The sequence below is a fragment of the Dipodomys merriami genome, unplaced genomic scaffold (genome assembly GCF_024711535.1).
Source record: "Dipodomys merriami isolate MVZ:Mamm:240054 unplaced genomic scaffold, mDipMer1.0.p SCAF_17, whole genome shotgun sequence".
NCBI classification, from domain to species: domain Eukaryota; kingdom Metazoa; phylum Chordata; class Mammalia; order Rodentia; family Heteromyidae; genus Dipodomys; species Dipodomys merriami.
Genome location: NW_027203048.1, coordinates 14,890,874 through 14,904,208, shown reverse-complemented (window position 1 = coordinate 14,904,208; position 13,335 = coordinate 14,890,874). Strand labels below are relative to the sequence as shown.

The 13,335-nt window shown below is 40.3% G+C and overlaps 1 protein-coding gene across 7 annotated transcripts in view; it reads right to left on the bottom strand.

Annotated features, from left to right (window-relative positions):
• The window catches only part of Rasgrp3 (RAS guanyl releasing protein 3), a 104,189-nt gene that overhangs the window by 54,907 nt on the left and 35,947 nt on the right, over nt 1-13,335 (bottom strand). For 3 of the 7 annotated variants that reach the window (XM_070025349.1, XM_070025348.1, XM_070025355.1), the window contains exon 2: nt 11,499-11,572. The exons of 2 other annotated variants lie outside the window; for them this stretch is intronic. The gene's annotated coding sequence lies outside the window, so the exon portion shown is untranslated. Of the gene's footprint in view, nt 1-942; nt 990-10,836; nt 10,850-11,498; nt 11,573-13,335 lie in introns of those variants that run through there. 2 more of the 7 variants (XM_070025353.1, XM_070025354.1) reach the window with 2 other exon arrangements.

Sequence of the window (13,335 nt, the reverse complement as noted above, 5' to 3'; positions counted from 1 at the left end):
ATTATTCCACTTACATCAGAGTGAAGTTGATAATGACAATGATGATGATGATGATGATGATGATGATGATGATGATGATGATGAAGGAAGGAAGGAAGGAAGGAAGGAAGGAAGGAAGGAAGGAAGGAAGGAAGGAAGGAAGGAAGGAAGGAACAAGAGAACTCCTCTTAAGTGTTTCTTAGAGCAATGAGCTTTTTACCTCCTTCCCAGTCAGGTCAGATCCCTAGCCCCAACCCAGCAATAAGTAAAATGAGATTAAATCTTGCTACTTAGTTGTTGCAAAAAAATATGGTAAGGTTTTTTTTGTTTTTGTTGTTTTTTTTTTTTTCAGTCATGGGCTTGAACTCTGGGCCTGGGCGCTCTCCCTCACCTCTTCAGCTCAAGGCTAGCGCTCTACCACTTGAGCCACAGCACCACTTCAGGCTCTTTCTGCTTATGTGGTGCTGAGGAATCGAACCCAGGGCTTCAGGCATACAAGGCAAGCACTGTACCACTAAGCCACCTTCACAGCCCCATGGTAAGTTATTTTGAGATGAGCTCTGAGCTCAATTTTTTTCCAGTGCTGCTAGAAACACAACCCAGACCCTCATGCATTCCAGGCAAGATAAGAGCTCCACTACTGAGCCATATCCCCTACATAGTCTTTGGATTCTTACAAAAGGCACAGACAAATATAGGTAGCTGAGGTAACATGTACTTGTAGTCCCAGCTAACAGGGAGGCTAGCTTGAATCCAAAAGTTCAAGACAAACCTGGGCAACATAGCTAGAACAACACCCCCCCGCAACTCCCCCCCAAATACACAAAAAGTGAAAGCACTACCAAAAAGACCTAAGGAGAGAAATGCTTTATACTATATTTTAAATATTATTATTATTGACTTTCCCTATTGACAATGATAAGCTTCTAAAGATAAATTTCAAAGCCATCTCCAGTGACTCACATCTGTTATCCTACTACTACTCAGGAGACTGAGATCTGAGGATTGTGGTTCAAAACCTGCCTGGGAAGAAAAGTCTGTGAGACTCATAACTCCAATAATCACCTAAACACTGAAAGTGAGGCTGTAGCTCAAGTGGTAGAGCTCTAGCTTTGAGATAAAAAGCTCAGGGACAGTGCTCAGACCCAGAGTTCAAGCCCCTGAACTGGCAAAAAAAAAAAAAAAAGAACAGAAAAAAAAAAAGAAGAGATAAATTTTAGCCAGGCACTGGTGGCTCATGTCTATAATCCTTGCTACTCCAGAGGCTGAGATCTGATGATCCCAGCTCAAAGTCAGCCTAGCAGCAAAGTCCATGGGACTCTTATCCTTACTCTTATTCTTAACCCATTAAAAAGCTGGAAGCTGACGTATGACTCAAATGGTAGAGTGCCAAGCTTGAGCAAAATAGCCAGGCAAGAGTGTGAGGGCCTGGGTTCAAGCCTCATTTCTGGCATGCACACACACACACACACACAATAATTTTTACACTATTTTGACACTAATACAGAGAGACCCTCCTCAGGATGTAGTATGAATTCATTTTTTCTAACTGAAACTGTACTACATTGTCATATAAGTAAAAGCATTCTGTTTCTATTTAGAAACCCAGTGTTTATAGTACCCTTTTATAGGATGGTAAAACTCCCAGCTTGAAATTACTTCTGGAATCAGGGATTTGGAGCTAGACTTTTTATTGGAACCAATTAAAAGTCAAACGTAGGAACCACCAAAAAAGAGGGGGGGAGTCTTAAAAATGATTTCTGTGTTCTCAATTACATCCACCCAGCTCGAAGCCCATGATTAGAAGACTCCACTCAGTGACAGCCATTCTATTTTTCATTCCAGATACTGCTCTGCAGCAAATGCTTCTCCTATTCCCTAAAAGAGAGAACAAATCTTAAGAGGCAGGGCTACCTCTCCATCTCCCATCTAAGGATAGCCTCTAATCTCCTTACTTCTGAGAAGAAATGGCAAGGCATGCAGATGAAAAAGGAAGCATCAGTGAACAGAGCACTCAGTAGTGACTTGTCCCATTTAACTTCTGTTAGGATCACTCTCATCCTCTCTGACATGACAGACATAGAGACACTCTGTCTTGCTGGTCAGACCAAAACGAGCTTACTCTGTCTTGTTCAGATTCATTTGAACAAGTTTTTAGGATCATAAATCACAAGAGAGTCCAATTGTTGGGAAATGTTCTCAACTACATTTGCAAAGTATTTCTCTGAAATTTAGCATAGCGTTCCCCTTTAGAATGGATTAGCAGCACATTACAGGTGGGAGACAAGAAGACCAGTGAAGATCTGTCAACAGTGCTGCAAACAATGCTGGGAATTTTCAAATGTTCTTTGGATTGGTAGCACTGGCTGGTCAACATTCCAAATCAAGTGAGTGATTTTGGTTTAGATTAATAGAGAAGGAGAAAGATGGACAGGAAATAGGCTTTTTGTAGCAAAGAATCAAAGGAGACCAAGTAATGGGACTAAGAATTGTGTTGTTAGATAATAAAAGAATAATGAATTGCAATTGCCTAAAATCTGAGCAGATTAAGATGAAAAAAGCTATCAAGACCTATTTCCAGGCCCACTCGATGGCTTAACCAGGCCTTTTAGATGACTCTTTTTTTTTTTTGTCAGTTGTGGGACCTGAACTCTGGGCCTGAGCGCTGTCCCTCAGCTCTTCAGCTCAAGGCTAGCGCTCTACCACTTGGGCCATAGCACCACTTCTGGCTTTGTCTGCTTATGTGGTGCTGAGGAATTGAACCCAAGGCTTCATGCATGCAAGGCACTGGATGACTCTTTTTTTGTATGTCTCTTGCTTCTCTCCTGGAGCCAAATCAATCTTTCCAAATAATTAGACTGACCACATAACTCCTTGATTCAAGATTCCTGCACAGTGCCCCACTGCCTTATATAAATGTAAGGCCTTATCACAGTTTATGAAATCTTTCATAAATGGTCCCTCACTCCCTGTTTCCTATACCCTCAACAAGTTACTTCACCATATGTTGTGTTGCTGTATAAAGCAACTTCTACCTGAGCACCAGTGGCTCACACCTGTAGTAATCCTAGCTACTCATAAAGGCTGAAATCTGAGGATTGCAGTTTGAAACCTGCCTGGGCAGAAAAGTCCATGGAACTCTCATCTCCCATTAACTACCAAAAGAGCTAGAAATGAAGCTGTGGCTCCAGTGATAGAGTGCTAGCCTTGAGCAGAAAAGCTCAGAGACAGCATCCAGGCCCTGAGTTCAAGCCCCAGGACTGGCATTAAAAAAAAAAGAATTTCCTTGTCTGTTTTTTTTTTTTTAAACTGTCTCAATATGTCTGCTTGGCAATTGAATTTTCACTTTTTCAAAATTTTTATAGCAATTTTTTATTGTGATTAAGTGATTCCATAAATTTCACAAACTTCACAGTATTATGGGATAGTGATACTTAAAGTCACAAACACATTCTAACCTTCATGGGGCAAACTGTCTTTATCGTGGTCTATCAGTTCTATGAGCTTTAATACAGTTATTTCTTCCACATCAGGTGATATGTACATTTCTTTCCTTTTGCTTAGTGTCAGCTGTTCCCTCTTTCCCGCTCATTCCCTCCCTCCCATCACTGCCATTGAGTTGCTTAGTTCATTTTGATCAATGACCAGTACAGCTGATGGGTCCCACTGTTCTATGTTTTCCTGTTTCCCTCTGTTTCTGTGTCCTCCTCCTAGTTTCCCTCCGATGTGCACATATATACCATATATGTGGTCAGCAGCATGGGGTCATTTAGTTGACCAGATGAGTGGAGGTCCTTTGTTTCTCGAGTCTTGTTTACTTTGTCGTATCTCCTTACATTTTGGATTTAACATCCACTTATCAGGGAGACCATGTGCCATTTGTCTCTTTGCTTTTGGCAAAGATGATTTCTTCTAGTTCCATCCATTTCCCTGCAAATGCCATTATTTTGTCCTTGATTTCTTCTAGTTCCATCCATTTCCCTGCAAATGCCATTATTTTTTCCTTTCTAATGGCTGCATAATATCCCATTGTGTATAGATACCACAATTTTTGGATCCATTCATCTGTGGTGAGACATCTGGGTTGTTTCCATATCCTGGCTATTGTGAACAGTGCAGCAATAAACATGGAGGTGCATATGTCCTTGTATCCTGGTTCCTGTTGTTCAGGGTAGATGCCTAGAAGTGGTATGGCTGGGTCATAGGGGAGGTCAATATTTAGCTTTCTGAGGACCCTCCAGACTGCTTCCAAAGTGTTTGTATAAGTGTACATTCCCACCAGCAGTGTAATAGGGTTCTTCTTTCTCCGCATCCTCTCTAGCATTTGTCGTTGGCTGAGTTTAGGATGTGGGCCATTCTGACTGAGGTAAGGTGGCATCTCAAGGTTGTCTTTATTGGAATTTTCTTTACAACCAGGGATGGTGAACATTTCCTCATGTGTTTCTTCTGAGAAATCTCTCTTTAGCAATTGGTTTGTTGGGTTTGGGAGGGATTAGTTTCTCGAATTCCCTGTATATACTGGATATTAGCCCCTTGTCTGATATATTGCTGGTAAATATTTTTTCCCAGTTTGAATTTTCACTTTTTAAAAATCTTTTCTTTTTTGGTCCGTCGTGGGGTTTGAACTCTGGGCCTGAGTACTGTCCCTCAGCTCTTCAGCTCAAAGCTAGCACACTACAGGTTGAGCCACAGCGCCACTTTTGGTTTTCTGAGTGGTTTATTGGAGATCAGAGTCTCATGGACTTTCCTGCCTAGGCTGGATTTGAACTGTGATCCTCAGATCTCAGCCTCCTGAGTAGCTATGATTATAGGCCTGAGCCACCAGTGTCTGGCTTAAAAATATCTTTAAAAAGTTGTACAAAGCAGTTTCAATTCAACATGTCAGTTTATGAGTACAATTCATCTTGATCAATGCCACCCCTTTCATCATTGACTTTTTAACATTTTTCTGCTTCCTCCTTGGATCTTCCAGCTAGGCAATGATGTCCAACACACACTTTGTGCTCTGTATGATCTTGGTTAGCAAATAGTGCTACTTCCCTGCAGTTTCTTTTCTTTCTTTTCTTTGTTTTTGTTTGTTTGTTTGCCAGGGGGCTTGAACTCAGGGCCTGGGTGCTGTCTCTAAGTTTTTGTACTCAAAGCTAGCACCCTACCACTTTGAACCACAGCAGCACTTCCTGTTTTCTTGTAGTTAATTGGAGTTAAGAGTCTCATGGACTTTCTTGCCCAAGCTGGCTTCAAACTGGGATTCTCAGATCTCAGCCTCCTGAGTAAGTAGGATTACAGGCATGAGTCACCTGCGCTCAATATCCCTGCAGTTTCTTTAGAACATGACTGTATATTTTTTGAACCTCAAACCCAGAAATGTATCTGCTTATCTTTTTCTGCCATCTGAGATTTCCAACCTGTTCTTTTAACTTCAAATTAGTTTCTTCGCTGAGCTTATTCTTTCATTGAATTTTTTTTGGATTATTAAACAAAACTATTCTTTTCAAATCCCTTAATAGGATTATAAGATATGCTTTCAGAATGTTAATATTGTGTGGACATATTTTCTTGGATAAAAATATACTGAATTCTTCTCCCAGCCATGTCTTCCTCTACCTAATAAATACATTTCTGTGATTGACACAATAGGGGATAGTGATGCTTAGGAGATATGGGGGTGAGGGGGACACATGAACCAAAGTTGATTGAGGGCATCATGAAAGCATGGCGAGAGAGAAAAAGCAAGCTCCTGAAATTGAGCTGAACCATGAAGCACAAGGGGAGTGGAACCGAATGGAGTCATGAAGGAAAATTCTGCAGGCTCAGAAAGCCTGCAGTGCTAAAGCAGAGATTCTCACATGATGGTGAGCATTGCCAAACCTTTTCTAGACAGGGAGAACTATGACGTTCTGAACATCAACACAAAGCGAGTCAAGGGAGCCATGCCCTGCGGGGTCTGTGAAGGCCTCACGCATTTCCCTGTCTTGAGTGAGTTCTCTGAGTACAGCGTCCTAGTTAAGATGCTGCACTTGACAGTCACACAGCTGGCAATGAAGTCAACTCTTTCTGCCCGTGTGCCCTTGGCCATGTTATCCAATCTACTGTGTATCTTTATCTAAATAATGGGGTAGTAATAGAGTCTATGTGATAGAACTGTTACAGGAATTCAATGAGTTGATAACAGGTACTACATTTATTAACTGACATATATTATATTTTCAGTGAACATCAGCTAATATTACCTTTTCCAAGAAAATATCGAAATGGCTTTCCCAACGAGAGAAAATGTTTCCTATTTACGTTTGAAATTGATAGTCACATATATTTTGACCTACATGTACCCATTTAACACAGAAAAGAAGTGATAGATGAAAAGGAAGGCATCATAGGCTGGAAACTTAAGTCATAAACTGAGAACTGGTTCACATGACATTTTTCCTTCACTGTGATTTAGACTCACTTTTTTTGGTTGTTATTTTATTGGTAAGACTGGGGCTTGAACTATGGTACTTGTGATCGGCAGGCAGTATAGTCCTTGAGCCACACCATTAGCCCTTTTGCTGTAGTTATTTTTTTCACATTTATGGACGCAATCCTAGTGTTTACCTTTCCTGCATAGCTGGGATGACAGGAGGTCACCATTCAAGTTGTTTATTGGTTGAGATGGGGTTTCAAAAGCTTTTTCCCCACTCCTGCCCACTGACCTGACCTCAAACTGTGATCCTCCCAATTTCTACCTCTTGAGTAGAGAGGTGTGAGCCATTTCATTCAGCCTATATGTTCTTAAATAAAATTTCTATAATCTGCTTCTTACTCTGTAATTTGTATTATTTTACTAGTTGTCTCTAGACATAAAATCCAACCCATTCAATTCTATTTTCGTGGTAAGTTTCAATCTAATTTTTAAACATATACAAATAAATATTTGAAGGCATAGAAAGACATATATATGAAAGGAGAATAAAAGCCAAGAGACTTTAACAGCTGCCTATGCAAATGTCAGAATATCTCATGGGCACCAAGGAGTCTTGAGTAAGATCCAAGTCTGGATTTGACACTCATTCTTTGTGGAATGGAAGTAAATGTTGTGTCATTAAAATCCCTGAAACAATGTTTGGGAGCAAACGTTAAGCACAAACATTTCCACTAGAAATTTTATTAATGGAGACAGAAGTCACAATAAAGGTATTGGAAAGTTGAAATAGTAAGTGAAACTGAGCTGAGCACTAAAATTAGAATGAGAACCTCATCACCAGCTTCTGTGGTAATTTGTGGGGATTTTACAAGTCTGTAGGTTCCCACAATTTTAGACCCATGCCAGTCTTTATGACACCACAAGATCTCATTTCCAGTGGCTTCTCTTGATTCCAATTTCTAGCCCAGGAAACAGAGCATGTATTTATTTAATTATCTTGGCGCTCCTTAAGGATTAATCACACAAAATCTGAAAGTACCCACTACTAAGTGGAACACAAATTATAGTGGTATTGTTAAAGTGGAAAAATACAAATAAAGCTCTCATTAACTTGTTACTACATACTTTTGCAGAGAGAGAAGAGGAAGAGAGAAATAAAGAAAGAAAGAAAGAAAGAAAGAAAGAAAGAAAGAAAGAAAGAAAGAAAGAAAGAAAGAAAGAAAGAAAGAAAGAAAGAGAGAGGGAGAGAGGGAGGGTGGGAAGGAGGGAGGGAGGGAGGGAGGGAGGAAGGAAGGAAGGAAGGAAGGAAGAAAGAAACAGAAAGAGAGAGAGAAAGAAAGAGAGAGAGAGAAAGAAAGGAGGAAAGAAGGAAGGAAGAAAGAAAGGAAGGAAGGAAGGAAGGAAGGAAGGAAGGAAGGAAGGAAGGAAGGAAGGAAGGAAGATAAAAAGCTACCAAAATAACATTAATGATTGACACTAAACGCCAGTGGCTCATGCCTGTAAACCTAACTACTTAGGAGGCTGAAATCTGAAAATCCAGGCTTCAAGCCAGTCTGGCTGAAAAGTTCATGAAAACATTATCTCTAAACTAGTAACAAGCTGGAAGTGGAGCTAGCTCAAGAAGTAGAGCTCTAGCCTTCAGTAGAAAAGCCAAGCAAGAGTGCAATACCCTGAGTTCAAGCCCCAGTACCAGCACACACACAAAAGTATTGGGATAACTTCAAAAAAAATGGTACCTACTCATGCTTAGAGACAAATGCTTTCAGTTTCTACATACTTCAGTGAGTATGGAGCTTGACTACCTACACTTCCTGGCTGTATTACTGCTATTTATTGTCTGGCTACTTGTTGCTCCTTACGTCTCCATGTCAGACTCATGAGAAACCACAGCTACTCATCACCATGGACGTTCCAGGGTAACTCCCTCCAGTTACTTTCCAGGATCATTTCTAATACTTAGATAAAATGGGTCACACACAATTGCTGACTATACAAATTGAGCTGGGATTCTTCCTCGATGATTGTTTATTGCTTTAAAAAGAGAAACTAGAAACCACAAAAGGGTTTTTTGTTGTTGTTGTTGTTGTTTGTTTTTTTACTGGTCAGTACAGCTGCAGGATTGATCTCCCAACACCTGGATTCCATCTTTTTGCTCATTCAAGTCTTCAGAGAGGGTTTCTGGTCAACGAAATGGAAGCCCTATATCTCATAGAGAAAGAAATGGTTGTATAGCCGGAGACATAGTGAAGACCCACTTTTCAAGAGATCCTTTGATGTCGTTGGTAAGTTAAAGACCACAGTAAGAGCAAGACTTTTCCAAGTTTGAAAAGTGAATACATAGGCGAAAGGAAAATACCTTACGAGTGAGATTCCACAGGTTTTCTGGGACATAAAATTACATGTGGCTTAGGACTGACATTGACATGTGGCTTAGGACTGCATCTGTGTAAAAAAAGTATGAGTTTTCTGGCATGAGGGTCTTACGCGTGCGTTTGCTTACACTGTACCACTGAACTACGTGTATCTCTAACCTTTTGGTCTGATTTTTAATTTTTAAACCAATCAGCAAGATTTTTACTTTATATAATAGAGAATATTTGGTTAATTTATTTATTTTTATTACAGTGAGGAGATTCAAACCCAGGGCCTTGCACACGCAAGGCAAGTGTTCTATCACTGAGCTATATTCTAGCTGTTGGTTTTTTGTGAAAAGGCTTCACTATAGTTCAGGCTAGTCTAGAACTCAAAATGTAGCTCAGGAGGGTCTCGAACTCTCCATTCTCCTGCTTTTAAGTGCTGGGATTATAGGCAAGTGTCACCACACTCAGCTTTCTAAATCCAAATTTGTTTTCCATCAGATTAACTGAAATGCTTTGACTCTCGTTTTATTCTCATTTCAGTTTTATTTTATCTTACTTTAACTGTTGATTATGTCTTACTTTTACCATTCCTCCATTTTGGAGAAAGTCAGAGAATAAATCTAGACACAACCAATTGTGTGTGTGTGTGCACGTGTGTGTGTGTGCACGTGCATGCACGTTCGTGTACACGCCAGCACTGAGGCTTGAACTCAGATTTGGACACTGTCACTTAACTTTATATCTCAAGGCAGGCACTCTACCACTTAAGCCACGCCTCCACTTTCAGCTTTTTGCTAGTTAACTGGAGATAAGAATTTTAGGAACTTTCCTGGATGGGCTGGCTTTGAACTTTGATCCCAGATTTCAGCCTCTTAGATAGCTAGGATAACAGGCAAGAGCCACTGGCACCTGCCACTGATTTTCTCTTGAGAAATTAATGGAAGTTTAGTCTCTCTTAGGCAAAAATCTAAATTTTACACTAGCAACTGTTGAACCCTTGCTGATGATATACCTGATGAGTTCCTTAGAAATAAAGTGTGGTCTTCAATTTATTGTAAATAAAATCAATAAGACCAATGGTAAATAGTAAGACCAATAGTCCATTGTTAAATTGTAGTATTTGAGCATTTACTGTCAGGTCATTTCAGCTTTTTTGTTTGCTTACATATATTCATTCTATAATGGGAAGAAAATTCTTTTTGTTGCTTTAAATTCATCTCTTTCAAATCTCTAGTGGTTTGGGGTTTAATGAATAAGTCATGTCTATTAGCTTTTATGATTTAATAACTATGAATCATCTGTAAATTCAATGTGTCTCAGTTTTCAGACTTCCCTATTGGTTCTTTGTGTATCTTTTTTTGTTTTAGATGCTCTGCTCTGTGTGCTGTGCAAATTTTATTAGTGGCTGAAACAATTAAAATCCTGATCTCAGCCTCCTGCGTGGCTGGGTTTACAAGCATAATCCATGGTACCCAGATTGAAATTTATTTCTCTCTTCCATAAGAGAATCCACAATAATATCTAACTCTGGATCAGGTAAATGCTATGTATTACCTTTCCTAGGAACAAGACAGTTGAAATGCCTACTATAAAAGAAAGACATACAGAGGCAGATTCATCTCAAAATCCAGAGTGGTTAGGGAGCGTAATGGGCTACAAAGAAATGCTCAGCATCATCCTTCAGATTTGTGGCACTGGCCTGGCCATAAAAAGAAAACTAATACTGATTTCAAAAGTGTCCAGTCAACACATATGATTTTGCATGACAGGCATTCCATGCATAATTGAAATACTTTCTGCTTTGGAAAAAACAGAAGTGAAAGTTGAGCAGATTTCAATGTTCAGTCAAATGGAACTCATGATAAGAGTTTTCCGGAGCCAAATACGGAGATACACTCAGTTCCTCCATCTGAAACTGTTTAAGACTCTTTAGAAGTTCAGGAGTGGCAGAAATAGGAATGAACTTGAGATTTAAGAAGATTCATCCCTGATGATCACAGAGTAAGTTGTTCCAAGGTGGCCAGACAAAGACGTGGTCCCAGGTCCAAAGCCTTCTGGGTCATTGATTTGCATATGTAAATTCCTCCATCCTACCTTCCCAAAGCTAACTTCAGTTGAAGGCTCCAAGGAAATTTGCTTCAGATCTTTTGAATTGTTGGGTGGAAGGAAAAATACTTCACTTTCCCCAAACCAAACAGGCTTTCATTGGAGTTGGATTCCATCACAGATGGTAGTCTTTCTGGACGGGGTTCATTGGCCCATTGCTCTTCATTTTGGCCAATTTGTGAATCGCTTGGGTCTCTACCACCGAACAAATGTCTCATAAGGAAAACAGAGAGGCCATTAAAATCACGTAGACACTCTTCAATGTAGTTGTTTCTCTGTGACTTTTAAAAAAAATTAAACAATGGGAAAGCAGTGAATATATGAAGTTCTAGGATTAGAAATGTGATTTTTTTTAGTTTCCCATTATTTTCACCTCATTACTAGTTCTTTGTCAAAGATTGTACCAGAAACACATTTCAAAATTGACACTCTGGGTGTCAATGATATAATGATCTATATGAGAGTCTTACATCATTTGATGGAGTAAGGTTGGTTCCATTTGAACCAACACTAAATTAAATGAAAAGATTGCACAGTATTGCCAAATGGAGAAACCTTTAGAAAAATAAAATGATTAATCTGACAAAATACAAACGTAAGTGATTCTAGGAAATCTGCAATTACTTAAATCATGTATACGCTACACTTACCAAAGGGTTGTCAAGATTTGTGTTACTTGAGCTGGGTGTGGTGATTTACTCTTGTAATCTCAGTTCTAGAGAGGCTGAAACAGAAAGATAACTAGTTCAAGGCCAGCCTGAGCTACAGAATAAGATCTTGTCTTAAAAAATAATATTTATGTTACCTCAAATTCTATAGACTATCATCTAAGAAGGCTTCTTTCTTTTCGTTTTCAGATTTTATTTACTTTTTGTCCTTGAAAAGTAATTTTTTTTTTTTTTGGTATGTCGTGGGGCTTGAACTCTGGGCCTTGGTGCTGTCTCTGAGTGCTCTACCACTTGAGCCACTGCGCCACTTCCAGTTTTCTGAGTGGTTTATTGGAGATAAGAGTCTCACAGACTTTCCTACCCGGGCTGGCTTTGAACCGTGATCCTCAGATTTCAGCCTCCTGAGTAGCTAGGATTACAAATGTAAGTCACCGGCGCCCAGCTGGAAGGTAAAATTTTATTGTTACCATAATTGCTAAGGAAAACTGTTCTTGGAGTCAGTTCATGAATCAGATGGTTTTCAGAATTATTTTTAATTCAAAGAAGCCCATAGGTCAAATCCTAACTACCAGGAAGGTAACAGAAGGAAGATTACCATTCAACTCCAGCTTGGACAATATGTTAGTAAGAACCCCATGGTCCCAGCCATGTGAGAGGTATAGACAGGAGGCTTTTGGTCTGAGGCCAGCCCTCTACAACTTGTGCTTGCCTAGCAAGCATAACACCCTGAATTCAAACCCTAGTACCACCAAAAGTCAAGAAAGAAATATTCAAATGCCTCTTGTGGTCACAAAGCGTCTCATTTACTTTTCCCTGGCTGTTACAATAGGCAGTTTGCACTTCATGTCTTCCAACATCACCTGCTGTTGTCTTCAGGACCTGCCAGCACACTGGTTTTCCCTAGCAGACAGTAAAGAATCTGTCATGCTAGCAATTGAAGGCCCTCCTCTCTAGGGCTGACCCTGGATGGAGGGAAATGACAGCAGGGTGTACTCTTCCTCTTTGCCCCTCTGGGAGGGGCTAGAACCAGGCAGAACTTCCAGGAATGCTTATAGTTCCAGTGTAGAGGGACAATCTATGCAAGAACAATGACAGATCAACCAGATCCCCTCAAAACTGAATGCCACTCCCCTCCCCTTTGCCCCCAACACAGTTAACCCAACTCTGACTCAACTCTATGTGGGCAGAGAGCGGTCACTAACTTTCTCTAAAAATGTGATCCTAAGCATCAGGACTGTCTCTGCAATCATGCTAATGGCCTGCCTGAAGTCAGCTGCCCATCGGCTTCAGCGACCCCACCATCAACACACGGGGGCTGCACAGAGCAGATCAGCCACCCACTTACCCTGGGCCTATTTGAAGAGTATAAAACAAGTTATAGCCCTCTCTTTAAGGATAAGTCCATAGATTGTGCATAACATAAGAGACTGGTCACAAAGCAGCTAGCTGAAGTGGGTCTTTCTCTAAGATGACAGCATAAATGGATAAAAAAATGTCTGTGGCCGATATGTCTCTGAGTTCTAGAATCGTGTGTGAGTGTGTGTGTGTGTGTGTGTGTGTGTGTGTGTGTGTGTGTGTGTGTGTGTGTGTGATGGTATCTCAGTTCTTCCATACCTATAATTCTAGCTACTCAGGAGGCTGAGACCTGAGAATCATGGTTTGAAGATAGCCTAGGCAGGAAAGTCTGTGAGACTCTTATGCCAATTAACTACCCAAAAGCCAGAAATGGAGCTGTGGTTCAAGTAGTAGAGCACTAGCCTTGAGAATAAGAGCTCAAGGACACTGCCCAGGACCTGAGTTCAAGCCCCAGGACTGACAA